This window comes from Schistocerca nitens, chromosome 6 (genome assembly GCF_023898315.1).
Source record: "Schistocerca nitens isolate TAMUIC-IGC-003100 chromosome 6, iqSchNite1.1, whole genome shotgun sequence".
Taxonomy (NCBI): domain Eukaryota; kingdom Metazoa; phylum Arthropoda; class Insecta; order Orthoptera; family Acrididae; genus Schistocerca; species Schistocerca nitens.
Window position 1 is genome coordinate 509,122,429 of NC_064619.1, and position 23,954 is coordinate 509,146,382.

A 23,954-nucleotide genomic window follows, 5' to 3' on the forward strand; every position below is an offset into this window, starting at 1 on the left:
TAGCCCAGCTTCATGGAGACGGTTGCGAATGGTCCTCGCCGATACCCCAGGAGCAACAGTGTCCCTAATTTGCTGGGAAGTGGCGGTGCGGTCCCCTACGGCACTGCGTAGGATCCTACGGTCTTGGCGTGCATCCGTGCGTCGCTGCGGTCCGGTCCCAGGTCGACGGGCACGTGCACCTTCCGCCGACCACTGGCGACAACATCGATGTACTGTGGAGACCTCACGCCCCACGTGTTGAGCAATTCGGCGGTACGTCCACCCGGCCTCCCGCATGCCCACTATACGCCCTCGCTCAAAGTCAGTCAACTGCACATACGGGTCACGTCCACGCTGTCGCGGCATGCTACCAGTGTTAAAGACTGCGATGGAGCTCCGTATGCCACGGCAAACTGGCTGACACTGACGGCGGCGGTGCACAAATGCTGCGCAGCTAGCGCCATTCGACAGCCAACACCGCGGTTCCTGGTGTGTCCGCTGTGCCGTGCGTGTGATCATTGCCTGTACTGCCCTCTCGCAGTGTCCGGAGCAAGTATGGTGGGTCTGACACACCGGTGTCAATGTGTTCTTTTTTCCATTTCCAGGAGTGTACATAAATGATTTGGCGGACAAGGTGGGCAGCAATCTGCGGTTGTTTGCTCATACGTGTCGAAGTTGAGTGACTGTAGGAAGATACAAGACGACTTAGACAAATTTTCAAGTTGATGAGATGAATGGTAGTTAGCCCTAGATATGGAAAACTGTAAGTTAATGGCCGGCCGAAGTGGCCGTGCGGTTAAAGGCGCTGCAGTCTGGAACCGCAAGACCGCTACGGTCGCAGGTTCGAATCCTGCCTCGGGCATGGATGTTTGTGATGTCCTTAGGTTAGTTAGGTTTAACTAGTTCTAAGTTCTAGGGGACTAATGACCTCAGCAGTTGAGTCCCATAGTGCTCAGAGCCATTTTTTTTGTAAGTTAATGCGGATGAGTAGGAAGATCAAACCTGTAATGTTAGGAAACAGTATTACTAGTGTCCTGCTTGACACAGTCAAGTCGTTTAAATATTTGGGCGTAACGTTGCAAAGCGATATGAGATGGATCGAGCATGTGAGAACTGTGGCAGGGAAGGCTGCGGTTTATATAGGAGAATTTTAGGAAAAGTGGTTCACTTGTAAAGGAGACCGCATATCGGACGCTGGTGCGACCTATTCTTGAGTACTGTTCGAATGTGTGGGATCCCAACAAGTGGTGCCGACGGTTGTGACCGAGCGGTTCTAGGCGCTTCAGTCCGGAACCAAGCGGTTTCTACGGTCGAAGGTTCGAATCCTACGTCGGGCGTGGTTGTGTGTGATGTCCTTAGGTTAGTTAGATTTAAAGAGTTCTAAGTCTAAGGGACTGATGACCTCAGATGTTAGGTCCCATAGTGCTTGGAGGCATTTGAACCCCAACAGGTGGGATTGAAGGAGGACATCGAAGCAGTTCAGAGGCGGGTTGCTGCATTTGTCATCGGTGTGTTCGAACAACACGTAAGTGTTACGAAGATGGTTCGCGAACTCAAATGGGAATCCCTGGAGAGAAGGCGACGTTCTTTTCGAGAACCGGCATTTGAAGATGACTGCCGCACGGTTCTATTGCTGCCAACATATACTGCGCGTGATTACCACGAACATAAAATACGAGAAATTAGGGCTCATGCAGAAGCATTTAGAGAGTTTATTTCCTTCGCTCTATTTGTGGCTGGAACAAGAAAGGAAGTGACAAGCTGTGGTACAGGGTACCCTCCGCCACGCGCCGTACGGCGGCTTTGCGGAGTATGTATGTAGACGTAGATGTAGAAATAGATGATATGGCATTTGTTAAGACATCAGGGAAATATTTCCACGGTAGAAGATGGAACTGTAGAGTGTAAAAACTGTAGAGGAAGAAAGAGATTGGGATACATTCAGCAAATAACTGAGGACGTCGGTTACAATTACTGCTCTGATGAAGGATTTTGTGACGGTTTCTAGATGCGCAGAATCAAGTTATGTGATAGTTATTATTATCATCCGACAATTCTTCTAAATACTCTTTAAGTGTATTTGGTCATGAACAGAAGTGACATTCTCCAAACTGGCAAGCAGATAACAATCTGTTATACACGCCTCTTGCAATGCAGTCATTGTAGGCTTTTACAGGACTGCTACCATTCATTTCAACCGAGAAATGTTACACCCAGTCAGCATACATATGAAATTTTGGTGACTATGACACACGTGTATCAATGCTTACAGCTAAAATAGCTAAAATATAAAGTACAGTTTTTCGGACATAGCTCTGCTTACTTTGAAAACCTATTGTGGAGTCCTGGTTAGTTGTCTAGCACTTAAATATTTTTCATATTACTGAAAACTAATTTGCACTTGAATCTTATCTCCATCAACTCTTATGAACAGAAAATCTATTTTACCAGCCATTGGCCTGCTTACATTGAAACGACAAAAGTCATGGAGGACCTCGTAATATCGTGTCGGAACTCCTCTTACCTGGCGTAATGCGGCAGATCGACGTGGCGTGGACTTTGCAAGTCGTTGGAAGTCCCTTGTGCAAACATTGAGCCATGATGCCTCTGTAAAAATCCATAATTGCAAAAGCGTTTCCAGTGCAGGATTTTGTGCACGAACTGATCTCTAGATTATGCCCCATAAATGTTCGATGGGTTTCATGTTGGGCGATGTACTTCAAACCAATCGCAAACAATTGTGACCCAGTGACATGGCGAATTGACGTCCATAAAATGAATGGCGGCAAATGATCTCCAAGTAACCAAACATAAACATTTTCGATCAATGATCTGTTCAATTGGACTGGAACCACCACCAACCTGCACAGTGTCTTGTTGACTACTTAGGTTCTTAGCTTCATGGAGTCTGCGCAACTCTCGAACTCTGTCATCAGCTCTTATGACCTCAAATAACCAGGCCATGACTTTCCAGTCGTCTAGGGCCCAATGATATGGTCACGACTCCATAAGCGGCGCTACAGACGATGTTGTGCTGTTAGCAAAGGCACTAGCGTCGGTCGTGTGCTGACATAGTCCAATAACGCCAAATTTCAGTGCATAGCCCCAACGTTTGTCGTACGTTCCACAATGATTTCTGCGGTAATTTCAGGCAGTATTGCTTGTCTGTTACCACTGACAACACAAACGCCGCTGCTCTCGGTCGTTAAGTGGAGGCCGTCGGTCACTGCTTTGTCCGTGGTGAGAGGTAATGCCCGACATTTGGTGTTATCGACACGCTACTGACATTTTGGATTTCGGAATATTGAATTCCCTAACCATTTTTAAGATGGAATGTCCAATGCGTCTAGCTCCAACTACCGTTCCGCGTTCAAAGCCTGCTAATACCCGTAATACGGCCATAATCAAGTCGGAAATCTTTTCATATGAATAAACTGAGCATAAGTGACAGCACTCTTACATTTTGTGTACATGGTACTACCACCATCTGCATATGTACACATCGCCATCCCATGAACTTTGTCACCTCAGTGTACCTAATCAGAACAATAAAAATTGGTTAAAAAATCAGCAGTCGTTTGATTAAGAGACTCGCCCGGTTTTGAACTGAGAGAAAACAAAACACTCTTGGCCTTTATCATATCTTTTACTTTTCTAGCCATGTTAAATTCCTCTTGAAGGTCCTGCTCTTAGATGAAATATTGATAATTTCCATCTGTTTATTCTAAGATGTGCAAGTTTTGAATTTATGTTTCAACATAATTATCAACTCTGATTCCGAACGATCATCAAAGTCTTCTTAATCAGAAGGCTGCTGCAATAGTTTTCTTTGGATTGCTGAAAGTTTTATACGGTGTTTCTTAGGAAACTTTACCTCACATAGTTTTTTTTTTTTTTTTTTTTTTTTTCTTACTGGCGTTCCAGCGACAGACTGCAAAGAAGTATTCAAAGTTTCTAGGACTGCATTTGCAGCAACGTTCTGTTCCTCATTACAACTTAACATCTTTACACTTATTTGCTTAACTCAGAACACACTAGCTCGTTATCATTTTCTGTGCTAGATGTACCAGAAACACCAGACTTGTGAAAATATTTCCGACACTTGTCACTTATTTTTTGAGATAGGGAAAGAAGACGCAAGGTTTTCTTAGGGTTATTGTCACGCTTTTCATTAAAAGGATTACAGTGCAAGCTGAAATTTTAGGCATTTTATCTCATTTTCAAATGAACGGACTACGCACCATTTTTCTATATTTAGGTACACATGACATTTTTGCCCCGTTTTTTCACGTTGTAGGTTAAAAGTTTCGGTTATGTTAATAACTTGCAAATACTAACAGGTTGTAAGCATATAAGCTCATACATTGTTGTGAGAATTGTATAAAAGTACCTTTAAATTAATTTCAGAACACAACCTTTCACAATTAATCATATTATTTCACACCAAAGAAAATGTACAGGTCACTCTCAGCAACAACTGACCGAATATTATCCAATAAAAAATACTAAACAGCTGAGAGGTAGTTACACCAACCAACCATTCTGGAAATTGTGTATGAAATGAGATTTTGACTCTTTGATTAAAAATATATATATTTTAGATATGTAGGTTGGTTTATTAATTTAGCTAGTTCTAAGCTTTAAAATACAATTACATGTACGAAAATTACAATTTTGTAGACAAAGTGAAGAGTCTATAAACCTGAGACGGGTAGGAAAACACAAATAAGAACAATTGACAATCTGAATGACAGTAAGAGAATTATGATATACACAGTATTACTTTCGATAGTGATCTCATGCTCATTCCAAGTTGAAAGCTTCGGAATATATAGACAACGACCGTCTCTTTCACATATAAAAATGGCTCTGAGCACTATGGGACTCAACTGCTGAGGTCATTAGTCCCCTAGAACTTAGAACTAGTTAAACCTAACTAACCTAAGGACATCACAAACATCCATGCCCGAGGCAGGATCCGAACCTGCGACCGTAGCGGTCTTGCGGTTCTAAACTGCAGCGCCTTTAACCGCACGGCCACTTCGGCCGGCTTTCACATATATTTTTTTAGAATTTTGAAAACAGTGCTTTCCAAAATTCAGTAATGATGTTTCACAAAAAGAGTCTATACATTTTCAACTACATATGTTTTATATCGTATGAAATCCCTTTAAAAGAGCTTTCACATGAACTCAGTTCCATTGTTATACCTTTATTAGAACACAAATCGGCTGTCAATCAAAATTGTTCCACAAGTCAAAAATTAAAGATACTGAATTTAGCCTTCCGAAGTTGCTTCACCGCGGGAGATCGTAACATTGTCCCTCATTTCAATCGTCGTGCGAACGTCGAAATGGCAGATATTGAGATAATCTATCGCGGAATTGAAAAGTAGATGCAAACTCTTAGTAGTGGAAAAGCATCGGGACCAGCTTAGATACCTGTAAGAATCCATAAAGATTATGCAAAGAGCTCTCTCCCCTTCTAGCAGTAATTTATCGTACATCGCTTGAGCAACGAAAGGTACCTAACGACTGGAAAAAAGCGCAGGTCATTCCCGTTTTTAAGAAAGGCCGCAAGACAGATACACACAATTATACGCCTATATCGTTGACGTCAATCTGTTGCAGAATTATGGAACATGTTTTATGCTCAAGAATTATAACGTTTTTGGAAAATGAACATCTCCTCTATAAAAATCAACATGGGTTACCCAAACAGAGATCCTGTGAAACTCAGCTCGCTCTTTTCCTCCATGAGGTCCACAGCGCAACCATGCGATATCTGTAAGGCATTTGACACCGTCTTACATTGCCGTGTAATGAAAAAAATACGAGCTTACGGAGTATCGGAGCAGACTTGCGATTGGATTCAAGACTTTCTTACAGAAAGAACTCAACACGTCGCTCTTAACGGAACTAAATCGACAGATGTGAAGGTAGTATCCGGTGTACCACAGGGAAGTGTGACAGGACCGTTGATATTTATCATATATCCAATAGAAAGCGTCGACGACCAGTAGAGTAAGTAAGTGTAACATATTGCGCATACATAGGAAAATAAATTCACTGATGTACAGATACAACATTGTCCGCCACCATAGCTCAGCGGACAGCGCGCCCACTTGTATCCCGCGGGATCGGATTCGATTCCCAGCTGGTTTGGAGATTTTATCAGCTCAGGGACTTGGTTTTTGTGTGTCTTCATCATCATTTTGTCCTCATGGACGCGCAATTCGCCGAAGTTGCGTCAACTCAAAAGACTTGCACCAGGCGATCAGGTCTACCTGCCGGGAGGCCCTCGCCACACGACATTTCATTTCAGCTACACCATTGATGACAAACAGCTGGAGACAGCTGGATACACACATCAAAAAAAAAAAAAAGCTTTGCATCACCTCGGTCTAGAGAGTTCGGGAACCTGTACAGAAAATTGGATAGAGGTCAACACAAACATCATTTCCGACCTATTTATTGCTCATGAAAACCAAACATTACATGTTGTATCACCATACAGTGAGACCTTCAGAAGTGGTGGTCCAGATTGCTGTACACACCGGTACCTCTTAGTACCCAGTAGCACGTCCTCTTGCATTGATGCATTCCTGTATTCGTCGTAATATACTATCCACAAGCTCATTAAGCCACTGTTAGTCCAGATTGTCCCACTCCTCAACAGCGATTCGGCGTAGATCCCTCAGAGTGGTTGGTGGGTTACCACGTCCATAAACAGCCCTTTTCAATCTAAAAAAAGAAAAGAAAAAGAAAAATGGCTCTGAGCACTATGGGATTCAACATCTGAGGTCATCAGTCCCCTAGAACTTAGAACTACTTAAACCTAACTAACCTAAGGACATCACACACATCCATGCCCGAGGCAGGATTCGAACCTGCGACAGTAGCAGTCGCCCGGTTCTGGACTGAAGCACCTAGGACCAGTCGGCCACCGCGGCCGGCCTTTTCAATCTATCCCAGGCATGTTCGATAGGGTTCATGTCTAGAGAACATTCTGGCCACTCTAGTCGTGCGATGTCGTTATCCTGAAGGGAGTCATTCACAAGATGTGCACGATGGGGCCGCGAATTGTCGTCCATGAAGACGAATGCCTCGCCAATATGCTGCCGATATGGTTGCACTATCGGTCAGAGGATGGCATTCACGTATCATACAGCCGTTAAGGCGCCCTCCATGACCACCAGCGGTGTACGTCGGCCCCACATAATGCCACCCCAAAACAGCAGAGAAACTCCACCTTGCTGCACTCTCTAGGCAATGTGTCTAAGGCATTCAGCTTGACCGGGTTGCCTCCAAACACGTCTCCGATCATTGTGTGGTTGAAGACATATACGACACTCGTCGGTAAAGAGAGCGTGATGCGGTCCATTCGGTATGTTGTTGGGCCCCTCTGTACCGCGCTGCATGGTTTCGTGGTTGTAAAGATGGACCTCGCCATGGACGTGAAGTTATGCATCAAGCAGCTTATTGCGCACAGTTTGAGTCGAAATAAGACGTCCTCTGGCTGCAATAAAAGCCATATTCAACATGTTAGCGTTGCTGTCAGGGTTCCTCCGAGCCATAATCCTTAGGTAGCGGTCATCCACTGCAGTAGTGTGCCCTTAGGCGGCCTGAGTGAGGCATGTCATCGACAGTTCCGTCGCTCTGTATCTCCTCCATGTCCGAACAACATCGCTTTGGTTCTCTCCGAGACCACTGGACACTTCCCTTGTTGAGAGCTCTTCCTGGTACAAAGTAACAATGCCGACGCGATCCAACCGCGGTATTGGCCGTCTAGGCATGGCAGAACTACAGAAAACACGAGCTGTGCACCTTCTTCCTGGTGGAATGACTGGAACTGATTGGCTGTCGGACCCGCTCCGTCTAATAGACGCTGCTCAAGCATGGTTGTTTACAACTTTGGGCGAATAGAGTGACATCTCTGAACAATCAAAGGGACTGTGTCTATGATACAACATCCACAGTCAGCCTCTGTCTTAAGGAGTTCTGGGAACCGGGGTGATGCAAAACTTTTCTTGATGTGTGTATCTAGGTTTAACCATCCAGAGCAACCTTAAGTGTAATGACCACATAAAACAGATAGTGGGAAAGCAGACACTAGACACAGATTCATCGGAAGAATCTTAAGGAAATGTAGCTCATCACCGAAAGAAGTGGTTTATAACGGGCTTATTCGCCCGATTCTTGGGTATTGTTCATTTATTTGAGATCCCTATCAGGCAGGACTGATTGAGAAGATCCAACGAAATGCGGCGCGTTTCGTCATGAGATCGTTTAGCTGGAGAGAGAGCGTTACGGATATGCCAAATGAACTCCACTGGCAGACGTTACAAGAGAGGCATTGTGCGTCACGGAAAGATTTACTATTGAAATTTCGGGACAGCACTTTTCAGGAGTCTGACAACATATTATTTCCCTCCATATACATCTCGTTTATTGACCACGAGCCGCAAATTCGAGAAATTAGAGCCAATACAGAGGCTTACCGACTATCATTCTTCCCAAGCACTATTCGTGAGTGGAAAAGGGTTGGAGAGATCAGATACTGCTACCGAAAATACCCTCCGCCACACACCATTAGTCGGCTTGCGTTGATGTACAGAGCTTCGACGCTTGCTACTGGATCATGTATACACACTTTAAAAGTAAAGTCCTATCAGACTTCCTTACGGTACTCCAGAAATTACTTTTACGTCTACAGATTTTATTCTGTTAAGAGCGACCTGTCTGCAAAGAAGTTTTGAATCAGTCGCAGATCTGGTCAGATACTTGGTAAGCTCGTATTTTTTTTCACTAAACGGTAGTGCGGGACAGTGTGAAACGCCTTCCTTAAGGCAATGTTTTCTACTTTACACCTGCTGTAAGCTATCTGGTAAAGTAATAAATGCTTTTCTGCTTCCGATTTTTCATGCTCCTTTGTCCCACATCGAGGAAGGGATAATTAAGGGTGGCCGGAATATCTGCCTGGATAGTGGGTCGAGCAAAATGATGTTCAGCGATACTCAGCGTCAGAGTTTGATATCATTAGTGTGCAAACAAGTGTACTTTTGAACAGACTGTCTTCAATTTTCTTTTTTGCCTGTTTGTATTTCGCAGTTATTATTTTCTGGTTCCATAAGGATCATTTTCACATTGCCTGCTCCCCTATGTATCTAAGCCCATAAAAATTCGGAGATATGTAGTTATAATGAAACTTTTTTGAGCGATTTGTAATGCTTTCCATGACAAATCGGCAGTTGTTCGGTTCATTCTTTTCCAGAAATTTTTGCAATCAGATCTATAATTGACACAAGTTTGTTTGCAAAATTATGCCTTACTAGATCCTTTCCCAGTGAAACGAATACATTTTGAAACTCTGTTTTTACTGGTGAAAAATTATACTGTAGTGAGATGACAGAATACTGATCAGTTAATGAACTGGAAACATCATCAGTCTCCGAGTTACATTTTTAAGCCTGAGTCTTCTAACTAGTTTGATGTGGGCAACCATAAATTTCTTTCTGTTTCAACATCATCATCCCAGAGTAGCAATTACAAAGTGCGTTCTGAGTTATTTGCTGGATGTATTCCGATGTATGTCTTCCTCTACTGTTTTTGCCTTCCACAATTCCCTCTAGTACCATGGAAGTTATTCCCTGACCTCTTAGCAGATGTCCTATAATTCTACCCTTTCTTCTTGTCTATATTTTGCATGTATCCCTTTCCTCGCCGTTTTTGGGGAGAACAACCTCGTTTCTTACCCTATCCGTCCACCTAATTTTCAACATTCATCTGTAGCTCCACATCTCAGATGCTTCAATACTCTTCTGCTTCCGTTTTCCCAAAGACTATGTTTCACTGCTACCTTTACAACATTTTTTGCTGCTGTTGATGTTACCCTATAGTGGTCTGACCAGAAATCCTGTTTTCTTTCCCTTTCACTCCACTGAAGCCACTATATCTAGACTGAACCTTTACATTTCCCTTTTCAGATTTTCTAGCTTCCCTGCGTTGGAGAATAAAACGTATTTACAAGGAGCCTTACTGCGAAATGAACCATGGGTAACAGAAGAAATACTTCAGTCGATCGACGAAAGAAGGATATACAAAAATGTTCAGGGAAATTCTGTAATAAGAAATACAAGTCACTTAGGAATGAAATATATAGGGAAGCTAATGCGGAATGGCTACAAGAAAAATGTGAAGAAATCGGAAAACACATGAGTGTCGGAAGGACTGATTCAGTGTACAGAAAAGTCAAAACAACTCACGATGAAATAAAAAGGAAGGGTGATAACATGAAGAGTGCAACGGAATTCAGCTGTTAAATGTAAAGGTGAGAGCGGATAAGTGGACAGAGTACACTGAGGGCCTTTTCGAGGGGGGTGGACTTACCTAATGACGTGTTAGAAGAAGATTCGATAGGGAAGAGGTAGTGGTTCCAGTATTGGAATCGTAATTTAAAAGAGCTTTGGAAGACTTAAAATCAAATAAGACGGAAGGGATAGATAACATTCCATTGGAATTTCTAAAATCATATGGGGCAGCGTCAACAAAACTGATTTTCCCGTTGGTGTGTAATGTATGACACAGGTACTATACCTTCTGACTTTCGGAAAAACATTATCCACACAATTCCCAAGATTGCAAGACAAATGCAAGAATAATAACACAATGATTCAGGTTGCTGACAAGAATTATATACAGAATAATGGAAAAGAAAATTGAGGATATGTTAGGTGACGATCAGTTCGGGTTTAGGAAAGGTAAAGACACCAGAGAGGCAGTTCATAATGGAAGCAAGACTGAAGAAAAATCAAAACAGGTGCATAGAATTTGTCGACCTGGAGAAAGCGTTCGCCATTGTAAAATGGTGCAAGATGTTCCAAATCCTGCGAAAAATTAGTGTATGCTATAGGGAAAGACGGATAATATACAATATGTGCAAGAACCAAGAGAGAATAATGCTAGTAGAAGACCAAAAACGAAGCACACGTATAAGAAATGGCGTAAAACAGGGATGTAGTCTTTCCCCCTTGCTGTTAAATCTATGCGTCGAAGAAGGAATAATGGCAATAAGACTCACGAGTGGCATTAAAATTACCAACTGACTTTCGGAAAAGCATCAAAAAATGGTTCAAATGGCTCTGAGCACTATGGGACTCAACTGCTGAGGTCATTAGTCCCCTAGAACTTAGAACTAGTTAAAGCTAACTAACCTAAGGACATCACAAACATCCATGCCCGAGGCAGGATTCGAACCTGCGACCGTAGCGGTCTTGCGGTTCCAGACTGCAGCGCCTTTAACCTCACGGCCACTTCGGCCGGCGGAAAAGCATCATCCACACAATTCTGAAGACAGCAAGAGCTGACAAGTGCGAGAACTATTGCACAACCAGCTTAACAGCTGACGCAGTGAAGTTGCTTGCAAGAATAATATACAAAAGAATGGAAAAGAAAATTGAGGATACGCTAGATGACGATCAGTTTGGTTTTAGGAAAGGTAAAGCACGAGAGAGGCAATTCTGACGTTGCGGTTAATAATCGAAGCAAGACTACAGAAAAATCAACACACGTTCATAGGTTTCGTCGACCTGCAAAAAGCGTTTGACAATGTACATTGGTGCAAGATGTTCGAAATTCTGAGAAGAACGAAGCGCTCGTATTAAAAAGGGCGTAAGACAAGGATGTAGCCTTTCGCCCCTGATGTTCAATCTGTACATCGCGGAAGCAATAATAGAAATAAAATACAGGTTCAGGAGCGGTATTAAAATTCAAGGTGAAAGGATATCAATGGTACTATTCGCTGATGACACTGCTATCCTGAGTGAAAGTGAAGAAGAATTACATGATCTGCTGAACGGAATGAACAGTCTAATGAGTATAGAGTACGGATTGAGAGTAAATCGAAGAAAGAGGAAGGTAATGAGAAGTAGTAGAAATGAGAACAGCGAGAAACTTAACATCAGGATTCATGGTAACGAAGTAGATGAAGTTAAGAAATTGTGGTAACTAGGCAGTAAAATACCTAATGACGGACGGAGCAAGGAGAACATCAAAGGCAGGCTAGAAATTGCAAAAAGGGCATTCCTGCTCAAGAGGAGTCTACTAATAACAAATATGGGCCTTAAATTGAGGAATAAATTTCTGAGAATGTACGTCTGGAGTACAGCATTGTATGGTAGTGAAACGTGGACTGTGAGAAAACCGGAACAGAAGAGAATCGAAGCATTTGAGATGTGGTGCTACAGACGAATGTTGAAAATTGGGTGGGCTGATAAGGTAAGAAATGAGGAGGTTCTGGCAGAATCGGAGAGGAAAGGAATATGTGGAAAATACAAATAAGGAGAAGGGACAGGATGATAGGACATCAGTTAAGACATGAGGGAATGACTTCGATGGTACTAGAGAGAGCTAAAGAGGGCAAAAACTGTAGAGGAACACAGATATTGGAATAGGTCCAGCAAATAATTAAAGAAGTAGGCTGCAAGTGCTACTCTGAGATGAAGAGGTTAGCACAGGACAGGAATTTGTGGCGGGCGGTGTCAAACCAGTCAAAAGACTGATCACCAAAAAAAAAAAGGGTTAATGTGTTACTAAAGTCTACTGCTCCCTGCTAACTCAGTGAAGTCAAAAGATATGAACACTTATGTTACATACTTTGATACAAGATATCCGTATATATGCGGTCATCTAGCAGTAAAACGCGTGCCTGAAAACCAAGAGGTCGTCTGATCGGATCTTGGTCTAAGACATCCGTTTTTTCACTCTTCAAAAATGGTTCAAATGGCTCTGAGCACTATGGGACTCAACTGCTGTGGTCATAAGTCCCCTAGAACTTAGAACTACTTAAACCTAACTAACCTAAGGACAGCACACAACACCCAGCCATCACGAGGCAGAGAAAATCCCTGACCCCGCCGGGAATCGAACCCGGGAACCCGGGCGTGGGAAGCGAGAACGCTACCGCACGACCACGAGATGCGGGCTTTTCACTCTTCATTTTAACGTAACCTTCACCTCTCAACGATGTGAGCAGTTACCTGAAACCAGACGTGGTTCAGATTCCACATTCAGCTGTAGGTCCCTCTTTCTTCGATTGGGTACCTGTGGTGGGATAGCGACACGGAAGTCGCCAAAGTGGCGTCCAGTAGAAATATTTGCATCAGGCGTTAAGCCACGCCATATTATTATCGCTATTGGTATACATAACCAAGTTTGCACGGTACCCTCAGAGCGCGTGTTCCTACTCGCATTCGTTGCGATAATGCACACAGTTCATGCCGTTTTGCGGGTTTCGAAACGACAAAAAAATGGTTCAAATGGCTCTGAGCACTATGGGACTTAAGATCTGAGGTCATCAGTCCCCTAGAACTTAGAACTACTTAAACCTAACTAACCTAAGGACGTCACACCCATCCATGCCCGAGGCAGGATTCTAACCTGCGACCGTAGCGGTCGTGTGGTTCCAGACTGAAGCGCCTAGAACCGCTCGGCTACTCCGGCCGGCTCGAAACGACAGATCGAGGCTGTATAAGAGCAGCGGCCATGATGACCTGGAGTCTCTTCCCTTTGAAAAGTCGGCGAATTTGACCTTGCGCTGACGAGCGGTGTGTGTCAGTCGTGATTAAACTGTTTAAAATTTTTCGGGCGAACATGTAAAATTTCTGCAGGAATTTAGTAACTCAGAGAAGCTGTTGACAACTGCGGCCGTGGACTTCAACCCTGAACAGCAGAGCGGTAAAAGCTGTGTGAGGTTTCCGCAAAGCTTCATGGGCTTCAACTGAAACGCAGCGTCGAAACTTTTCTGATTTCTCAAAAGATTCGTGGGCTTCCATAGGCTATCTACAACCAATTTTCCGAACTTCGAACAGCAGCCTCGTGTGCCGGACTTAGTGTATTATTAATCGAGCTAGTGACTCATTCTGACGTTGCTCTCGCGCTATGCAGCATGGGTTGAGTAAAATTTTTCATTACTAAACGGAACCGATCTTTTATTAAGGATATTTACTAATTTAACCAAGTATAATCCTGCCGCAATTTAATAAAATTGTTGCTGGTTTACAGACAATAACAGGATAATGTGGCAGGTGTTCGGACGTCCGCTGGACACTTACGAAGTCAACGAATTTTAGAAATCAGCCACACGCAGGGTCAGGAAAGAGGTTTTAGTCTGTCACAAGGTACAACTTAGAAAGGCCACGAAACACAGATATAGACCAGCTGAATTACATCACACTAATACAAAAATTTCGAAAGCAAATTTTGGATTCTAAAGAATGCACAAGAGCAGCGTAGACTCAATTCATATTTTAGTAATGGTAAGTGTAAACTGAAGTTTAAGAGATTCATTGTACAAGGGAATGGGACACTGAAATATTGAGGAAAGTTTTTATGTGTGTATGTGATTCTCTATAGGGCTATAGGTACTGCGATAATGAATACCACAGTGGAGAGTCCACTTAAGGAGGAAAATACAGGTCTCAAAAAGTGTAAATGTATTAAGCAAACAGACAAATAAATATTAGTTTCAGAATGATAATTGTGGATAAATTGCGTGTAACAGGAGAAACACTTTAATTAAACGATGAAAGAACGATATACAAAAATGTTGAAGAAAAGAAAGGTAAACTACAACGTTGATCGCTCAATAAATGAAATCAATAGTAAGTGAATAGAAGCTAAGACGAAACCGTTGCAGAAAAAATACGAAGAAATCTAAAAAGAAACAATCAGCTTCAAGCATATAGAATAAGAATAAATTTATGTGATATTAAAAAGAGAGACATCAACATTCTACATCTACATCTACATTTATAATCCGCAAGGCACCCAACGGTGTGTGGCGGAGGGCACTTTACGTGCCACTGTCATTACCTCCCTTTTCTGTTCCAGTCGCGTATGGTTCGCGGGAAGAACGACTGCCGGAATGCCTCCGTGTGCGCTCGAATCTCTCTAATTTTACGTTCGTGATCTCCTCGGGAGGTATAAGTAGGGGGAAGCAATATATTCGATACCTCATCCAGAAACGCACCCTCTCGAAACCTGGAAAGCAAGCTACACCACGATTCAGAGCGCCTCTCTTGCAGAGTCTGCCACTTGAGTTTGCTAAACATCTCCGTAACGCTATCAAATTTACCAAATAACCCTGTGACGAAACGCGCCGCTCTTCTTTGGATCTTCTCTATCTCCTCTGTCAACCCGATCTGGTACGGATCCCACACTGATGAGCAATACTCAAGTATTGGTCGAACGAGTGTTTTGTAAGCCACCTCCTTTGTTGATGGACTAAATTTTCTAAGGACTCTCCCCATGAATCTCAACCTGGTACCCGCCTTACCAACAATTCATTTTATATGATCATTCCACTTCAAATCGTTCCACACGCATACTCCCAGATATTTTACAGAAGTAACTGCTACCGGTGTTTGTTCCGCAATCATATAATCAGACAATAAAGAATCCTTCTTTCTATGTATTCGCAATACATTACATTTGTCTATGTTAAGGGTCAGTTGCCACTCCCTGCATCAAGTGCCTATCCGCTGCAGATCTTTCTGCATTTCGCTACAATTCTCTAATGCTGCATCATCCGCGAAAGACCGCATGGAACTTCCGACACTATCTACTAGGTCATTTATATATATGGTAAAAGCAGTAGTCCCATAACACTCCCCTGTGCAACTCCAGAGGTTACTTTATCGTCTGTAGACGTCTCTCCATTGAGAACAACATGCTGCGTTCTGTTTGCTAAAAACTCTTCAATCCAGCCACACAGCTGGTCTGATATTCTGTAGGCTCTGTTTATCAGGCGACAGCGCGGAACTGTATCGAATGCCTTCCGGAAGTCAAGGAAAATAAAATCTACCTGGGAGCCTGTATCTAATATTTTCTGGGTCTCATGAACAAATAAAGCGAGTTGGGTCTCACGCGATCGCTGTTTCCGGAATCCATGTTGATTCCTACAGAGTAGATTCTGGGTTTCCAGAAACGACATGATACGCGAGCAAAAAACATGTTCTAAAATTCTACAACAGATCGACGTCAGAGATATAGGTCTATGGTTTTGCGCATCTGCTTGACGACCCTTCTTGAAGACTTGGGACTACCTGTGCTCTTTTCCAATCATTTGGGACCTTCCGTTCCTCTAGAGACTTGCGATACACGGCTGTTAGAAGGGGGACAAGTTCTTTCGCGTACTCTGTGTGGAATCGAATTGGTATTCCGTAAGGTCCAGTGGACTTTCCTCTGTTGAGTCATTCCTGTTGCTTTTCTATTCCTTGGACACTTATTTCGATGTTAGCCATTTTTTCGTTTGTGCGAGGATTTAGAGAAGTGTCTGGATACGCTGTTTCGAGCCACTTACTGATTTAACGTAAGACCAGAACTTTCTAGGATTTTCTGTCAAGTCGGTACATAAAATTTTGCTTTCGAATTCACTGAACGCTTCACGCATAGCCCTCCTTACGCTAACTCTGACATCGTTTAGTTTCAGTTTGTCTGAGAGGTTTTGGCTGCGTTTAAACTTGCAGTGAAGCTCTCTTTGCTTTCGCAGTAGTTTCCTAACTTTGCTGTTGAACCACGGTGGGTTTTTCCCGTCCCTCACAGTTTTACTCGGCACGTACCTGTCTAAAACGCATTTTACGATTGCCTTGAACTTTTTCCACAAACACTCAACATTGTCAGTGTCGGAACAGAAATTTTCGTTTTGATATGTTAGGTAGTCTGAACTCTGCCTTCTATTACTCTTGCTAAACAGATAAACCTTCCTCCCTTTTTTTATATTCCTATTAACTTCCATATTCAGGGATGCTGCAACGGCCTTATGATCACTGATTCCCTTTTCTGCACATACAGAGTCGAAAAGTTCGGGTCTGTTTGTTGTCAGTAGGTCCAAGATGTTATCTCCCCGAGTCGGTTCTCTGTTTAATTGCTCGAGGTAATTTTCGGACAGTACACTCAGTATAATGTCACTCAATGCTCTGTCCCTACCACCCATCCTAAACATCTGAGTGTCCCAGTCTATATCTGGTAAATTGAAATCTCCACCTAAGACTATAACATGCTGAGAAAATTTATGTGAAATGTATTCCAGATTTTCTCTCAGTTGTTCTGTCACTAATGCTGCTGAGTCGGAAGGTCGGTAAAAGGAGCCAATTATTAACCCAGCTCGGTTGTTGAGTGTAACCTCCACCCATAATAATTCACAGGAACTATCCACTTCTACTTCACTACAGAATAAACTACTACTAACAGCGACAAACACGCCACCACCGGTTGCATGCAATCTATCTTTTCTAAACACCGTCTGTGCCTTTGTAAAAATTTCGGCAGAATTTATCTCTGGCTTCAACCAGCTTACCGTACCTATAACGATTTCAGCTTCGGTGCTTTCTATCAGCGCTTGAAGTTCCGGTACTTTACTAATGCAGCTTCGACAGTTTACAATTACAATATCGATTGCTACTTGGTCCCCGCATGTCCTGACTTTGCCCCGCACCCTTTGAGGCTGTTGCCCTTTCTGTACTTGCCCGAGGCCATCTAACCTAACAAACCGCCCAGTCCACGCCACACAACCCCTGCTACCCGTGTAGCCGCTTGCTGCGTGTAGTGGACTCCGGACCTATCCAGCGGAACCCGACACCCCACTACCCTATGGCGCAAGTCGAGGAATCTGCAGCCCACACGGTCGCAGAACCGTCTCAGCCTCTGATTCAAACCCTCCACTCGGCTCTGTACCAAAGGTCCGCAGTCAGTCCTGTCGACGATGCTGCAGATGGTGAGCTCTGCTTTCATCCCGCTACCGAGACTGGCAGTCTTCACCAAATCAGATAGCCGCCGGAAGCCAGAGAGGATTTCCTCCGATCCATAGCGACACACATAATTGGTTCCGACATGAGCGACCACCTGCAGATGGGTGCACCCTGTACCCTTCATGGCATCCAGAAGGACCCTTTCCACATCTGGAATGACTCCCCCCGGTATGCACACGGAGTGCACATTGGTTTTCTTCCCCTCTCTTGCTGCCATATCCCTAAGGGGCCCCATTACTCGCCTGACGTTGGAGCTCCCAACTACTCTGCGACCGCCCGGATCTTGCAGACTGAGGGGCAACCTCTGGAACAGGACAAGCAGCCATGTCCGGCCAAAGATCAGTATCAGCCTGAGACAGAGCCTGAAACCGGTTCCTCAGACAAACTGGAGAGGCCTTCCGTTCAGCCCTTCGGAATGTCTTTCGCCCCTTGCCACACCTCGAGACGACCTCCCACTCTACCACGGGTGAGGGGTCAGCCTCAATGTGGGCAGTATCCCGGGCAGCCACAGCCGTAGTCCAATCGGGGGATGCGTGGGACGAGCTGGCCGTCCCCGACAAACCCCCATCCAGACCCCCACAGTGATGCCCATTGGCATCAGCCTCGATCTGTGTGACCGAGGGCAACACTGCCTGAAGCTGGGAGCGAAGGGATGCCAACTCAGCGCGCATCCGAATACAGCAGTTGCAGTCCCTATCCATGCTAAAAACTGTTGTGCAAAGAACGTCTGAACTAATCTACAGAGAACACTAACAATTCGACACAAAATTTAAACGGTTATAAAAATACAAGATTGCCTAGGAAATGCAGTAATGCTGCTACTTGCGCACTGCTGACACACTGCTCGGCGGCGGAAGGAGACTACGCGATTTTACACTATTCAGGTAGTAAAACGCGATGCTACAACTCTTAAATACTATAATACGGACGAAATTTATGAATTAAACAATGGAAGTACCCAAAAACACACGAAGAAATTAAGAATTAAACTATGTAACAAATAAGTGAGCTAAAAGTATACGACTTGCTGCTGGCAACTGCTTATCCAACGGCGGCAGGGAGCACTATGAAATGCAGAGAGAGCAGGTAGGTGCAGAACATTGAGGGTATCTATAAGCAAATAAACTGTCTACGACCGGGACAGAAAAACAAATGAGTAACAATTTGGAGGACGTATAGTGACATCAGTAGCGCAGGTTCATACAAGGCAGGAGCGGCAGATTACATTCCTTGAAAATTCGTAAAGTGTTTGGCAGAAATGTCAACCAAACGATTGTTGAAGTTAATGTGTAAAATATATTACAGAGGAGATGTACCATCGGACTTACAAAATAATATTAACATAAACTCTAAGACTTAAAGGATAGAAAAATATTAGAATTTTCATAAACTCACTTGACAACTCATTAATCCACACTTCAGGCAAGAAAAATTGACAAAAAAAGGGACAACAAAAATTATTATCAGTTAAGCGTTAAGAAAGAGAAAAGCATCAAAGCGGCGCTTCTCAATAAACATCAACACTCACAAGGGATTTGTCACCCTGGAAAAAGCTTATGGCGATGTGATATTTGAAATCTCCAGGAAAATAGCCATGCCCTGTAGTGAAAGACGAGTAAGACTGTAAGAGTGGAAGACCATAAGAAAACCAAAGGAGAGAAATCTGTTATAAGAGGAAGTAAGACATGGATTAAGTCTCTTCCTGTGGTGTTTCACATGGGCATCGAAGAAGCAACCAAAGGAAAAGTATATGTGGGTTCAGAAGTGGGATTAAAACTCAAGGTGAAAGGCTATCAGTGTTTCGATACGATGATGTCATCACTGCTAGCTGTGAAACTGAGTAATGTTTATGGCATCTGTTGTATGGAATGAGCAAACCACTAAAGAAAGAATACGGATTTAGAGTAAACTAAAGACCGATGAAAATATTGAGGAGATTAGCGACAAACATAACATACAAATTGAGGACCATGTAGTAGACTAAGTGAATGGATGCTACTTTGGAAGAAAATGAAACTAAGATGACATAATGAGAAGCACTCTACCACAGCCTAAGAGAGCATTCATTGCTAAAAGAAATTTGCTAGTAACAAACACAGACGTTAACGTTTGGAAAAGGAATTTCTGAGTACGTAAAATCATTGGGGGAAGTGGCAACAAAACGACTATTCACGTTGGTGTGTAGAGTATATGAGTCTGGCGACATACCGTCTGACTTTCGGAAAAGCATCATCCACACAATTCCGAAGACGGCAAGAGCTGACAAGTGCGAGAATTATCGCACAAACAGCTTAACAGCTCATGCATCGAAGTAAGGTGACGAGAGAGGCAATTCTGACGTTACGGCTAATAATGGAAGCAAGGCTAAAGAAAAATCAAGACACTTTCATAGGATTTGTCGACCTAGAAAAAGCGTTCGACAATATAAAATGGTGCAAGCTGTTCGAGATTCTGAAAAAAGTAGGGGTAAGCTATAGGGAGAGACGGGTCATATACAATATGTACAACAACCAAGAGGGAATAATAAGAGTGGACGATCAAGAACGAAGTGCTCATATTAAGAAGGGTGTAAGACAAGGTTGTAGCCTTTCGCCCCTACTCTTCAATCTGTACATCGAGGAAGCAATGATGGAAATAAAAGAAAGGTTCAGGAGTGGAATTAAAATACAAGGTGAAAGGATATCAATGATATGATTCGCTGATGACATTGCTATCCTGAGTGAAAGTGAAGAAGAATTAAATGATCTGCTGAATGGAATGAACAGTCTAATGAGTACACAGTATGGCTTGAGAGCAAACGGAGAAAGACGAAGGTAATGAGAAGTAGTAGAAATGAGAACAGCGAGACACTTAACATCAGGATTGATGGTCACGAAGTCAATGAAGTTAAGGAATTCTGCTACCTAGGCAGTAAAATAACCAATGACGGACGGAGCAAGGAGGACATCAAAAGCAGACTCGCTATGGCAAAAAAAGGCATTTGTGGCCAAGAGAAGTCTACTAATATCAAATACCGGCCTTAATTTGAGGAAGAAATTTCTGAGGATGTACGTCTGGAGTACAGCATTGTATGGTAGTGAAACATGGACTGTGGGAAAACCGGAACAGAAGAGAATCGAAGCATTTGAGATGTGGTGCTATAGACGAATGTTGAAAATTAGGTGGACTGATAAGGTAAGGAATGAGGAGGTTCTACGCACAAACGGAGAGGAAAGGAATATGTGGAAAACACTGATAACGAGAAGGGACAGGATGATAGGACATCTGCTAAGACATGAGGGAATGACTTCCATGGTACTAGAGGGAGCTGTAGAGGGCAAAAACTGTAGAGAAAGACAGAGATTGGAATACGTCAAGCAAATAATTGAGGACGTAGGTTGCAAGAGCTACTCTGAGATGAAGAGGTTAGCACAGGAAAGGAATTCGTGGCGGGCCGCATCAAACCAGTCAGTAGACTGATGACAAAAAAAAAAAAAAACAAAAAACGTATAGAGCGTATCATTGTTTGGAAGTGACTTTTGGATTGTGGGAAACCTGGAAAAAATTGAATGGTCGGATATGTGGTTTTACATAAGTATGCTGCAAATTAAGTGAATTAATAACGCAAGAATCGAGGAGGTTCTTCGCAGAATAGCCGAGGAAGATAACTGGTAGAAAATACCAATCAGTAGAAGGGACAATTTGATAGGAAACATCAGACAAGAATCCGCTGCTTTAGAGAACGCCAAAGAGGGCACAAGTTATTCTGAAAAATAAAGATAAAAATGACTATTACACATAATTTAGGTCATCGTATGTAAGACATTATAATACAGATAACTGAGGTAGTAGTTATTCGCAGATGAAGCCTATTGGGTTCCACAATAATGGATTTCAATATTCGATGTTCAAAAATGCTTTAAGATCCTGACTGAATTTTCTGATTTTTAGAGTGATGAAAGAGCGACCTGTTTACTTGCTAAATAATATTCAACAGCCTAGATCACATAAGATATTTTTTTATTAAGACAATCGGTTTGACAGACCTTACTGTCATGTTCAGGACTTAAAAACCTTTTTGTTGTGAAACGTGTTCGATTCACGTTGAACCTCGCGCCAAGTTTTCAGGTGGACCAAAATTAGCACATTATAAAAGGATTGTCATGACTAAGACATTTAAAAATATGAAGCACCTTTTGTAATGTGCTGATTTTTATGCACTGGACAAATTGGCGTGAGGTTCAAGGTAAAAAACACGTTTGACAACAGCAAGATTTTTAAGAACTGAAGATGGCAGCAAAGTCTGTCGAAACCGGTTGTCTCAAATAAAGAAATATTTTACGTGAACTAGGCTGTTGGACGTTTTTTTAGTGTTTAAGATTCTGTAACAAGCTGTCGGTAGCGATACTGGACTACATTTCTGCGCATGTGTTCACTTTTCCTTTCTACAAAAGGGAGTAACGAACTCTTTTCTAAATTCACTGGGGATTTTACGCTGCTGGAGTGGTTCTCGAAAAATATAAGCTTTGGAAGTGTCATTCCGCATCGTATTAAATACATAAGCTACTTGGGAATTTCAGCAGGATCTCGTGTTTCATATTCTTTGACCAGTTTGATCTGTTTTTCAATACAGGGTGCGAGTATTTTCGTATTAAAAATTTGTGACTTTGTGCCGCTGTCGAAAGTTGCTAAGTTATTGGCATACTCAATCATCAATGCATTTTTGTGTGCGTAATATTTCGGCTGTCTCTTATGTTCCATATCAGACACCTACGAGATAGTCAGTTCTACATTGAGATACACTTTTTAACTGCCTTTATGTTATGTCGTATGTTTGCTGTCGATACTACATAAGTATCTAATTATGATATATCATCGCTAGATAATTTTGAATGACCCAGCAAGCGATGCTGTCGAATCCGGAAATTGTTAGAAGCATTTGACTACTAATTCGTAATTCGTCATCACTGCCGGTTTTTCTCGTCCACATGCGTTCGTAGTACAATCCATTCGTGACTTTGATAAAATTTCTACTTGATACTATAAAGAAAACACATCCTATGAATTACAGTCTAGCTTTCCCAGATTCGTTTCACGTATTGCTGAAAATACCTCTTTCAACTTCGGGTTTCAATCAACTCTCCTGACGAGAGATGTTGTCGGGGACTTTTATTGCGACAGCGCTTCAGCCGTTAACAACTAATGTATTACTGTTATTGATTTGGTGTATAGTGCACTACCTACATGTGGAGGACAACCTCTGAAATCTCTATGCAGGAGCGCGAAACGAGAAACCTACAGCCTGTTCTCCCCAGAAGCGACTGAACGACTGTATTAAACCCTGCGCCGCGGTACAGAGGATCCAGGCGATCTCGGAACGACGCTATAAATCGACTGCTTTGAAGAGCCCACACGATTGTTGGTAACTGTCTTTATCACTAAAACCAAATCGTAAATCAACCGAGAATTCTCAATGAACCTAGCTACATCCTTCAACTAACTGCAGCCAGTGCGTTTATTCTGTTCAAAGAAAATATTACATGACGTTCTTACTACCACAAATTATGCGTCTCTACCCACAAATTAAACGGGAGAAATCATCGCATGCCTTTTCAAGTGTAGACAAACTGAGACGAGTGTATCCCCTTCATGGATATGACAACGTGAAGGAGGTACAGTGACCGGAAGTTTATTTGCTCATCTTCGTCGTTCTGATTCTATCGCTGCATCCAAAAGATCTGAAAATTAACTTCCATTTCACGACAAATAAAAACATATAGTAGATTATGGACAAATTTTAATTACATCAACTTCACATTCCTACTCATATCTCTGCGTTTGAGTTGCAATGCCAAATGCAAATGTGATCAATCTTCCCACCAAAGAACTTCAAAATTCTTGCCAAGTATGATTAATGCTTCTACTACAGTGCATATAATCGTACGTATAAGTGTGACGCGATTGTTTTTTTTTTTTTAAATAGGGAAATAGCGTTCCGTCTGAGTCACCCGTAAATCTACTCTGCTGTCTTGTTCGAGTATAAAATATCTAACAGTGTTGAAAGGAAGAGAAAAATTGGAACTTCCGCCAAAAAATATTATTTCAGTTTTTGCTCTTGTTATGTCACGTTCTGTGAAGCAGCAACGGAGAATTCAATTAGCGAAACGAATGTGGAGGGAACTTCCAGCAC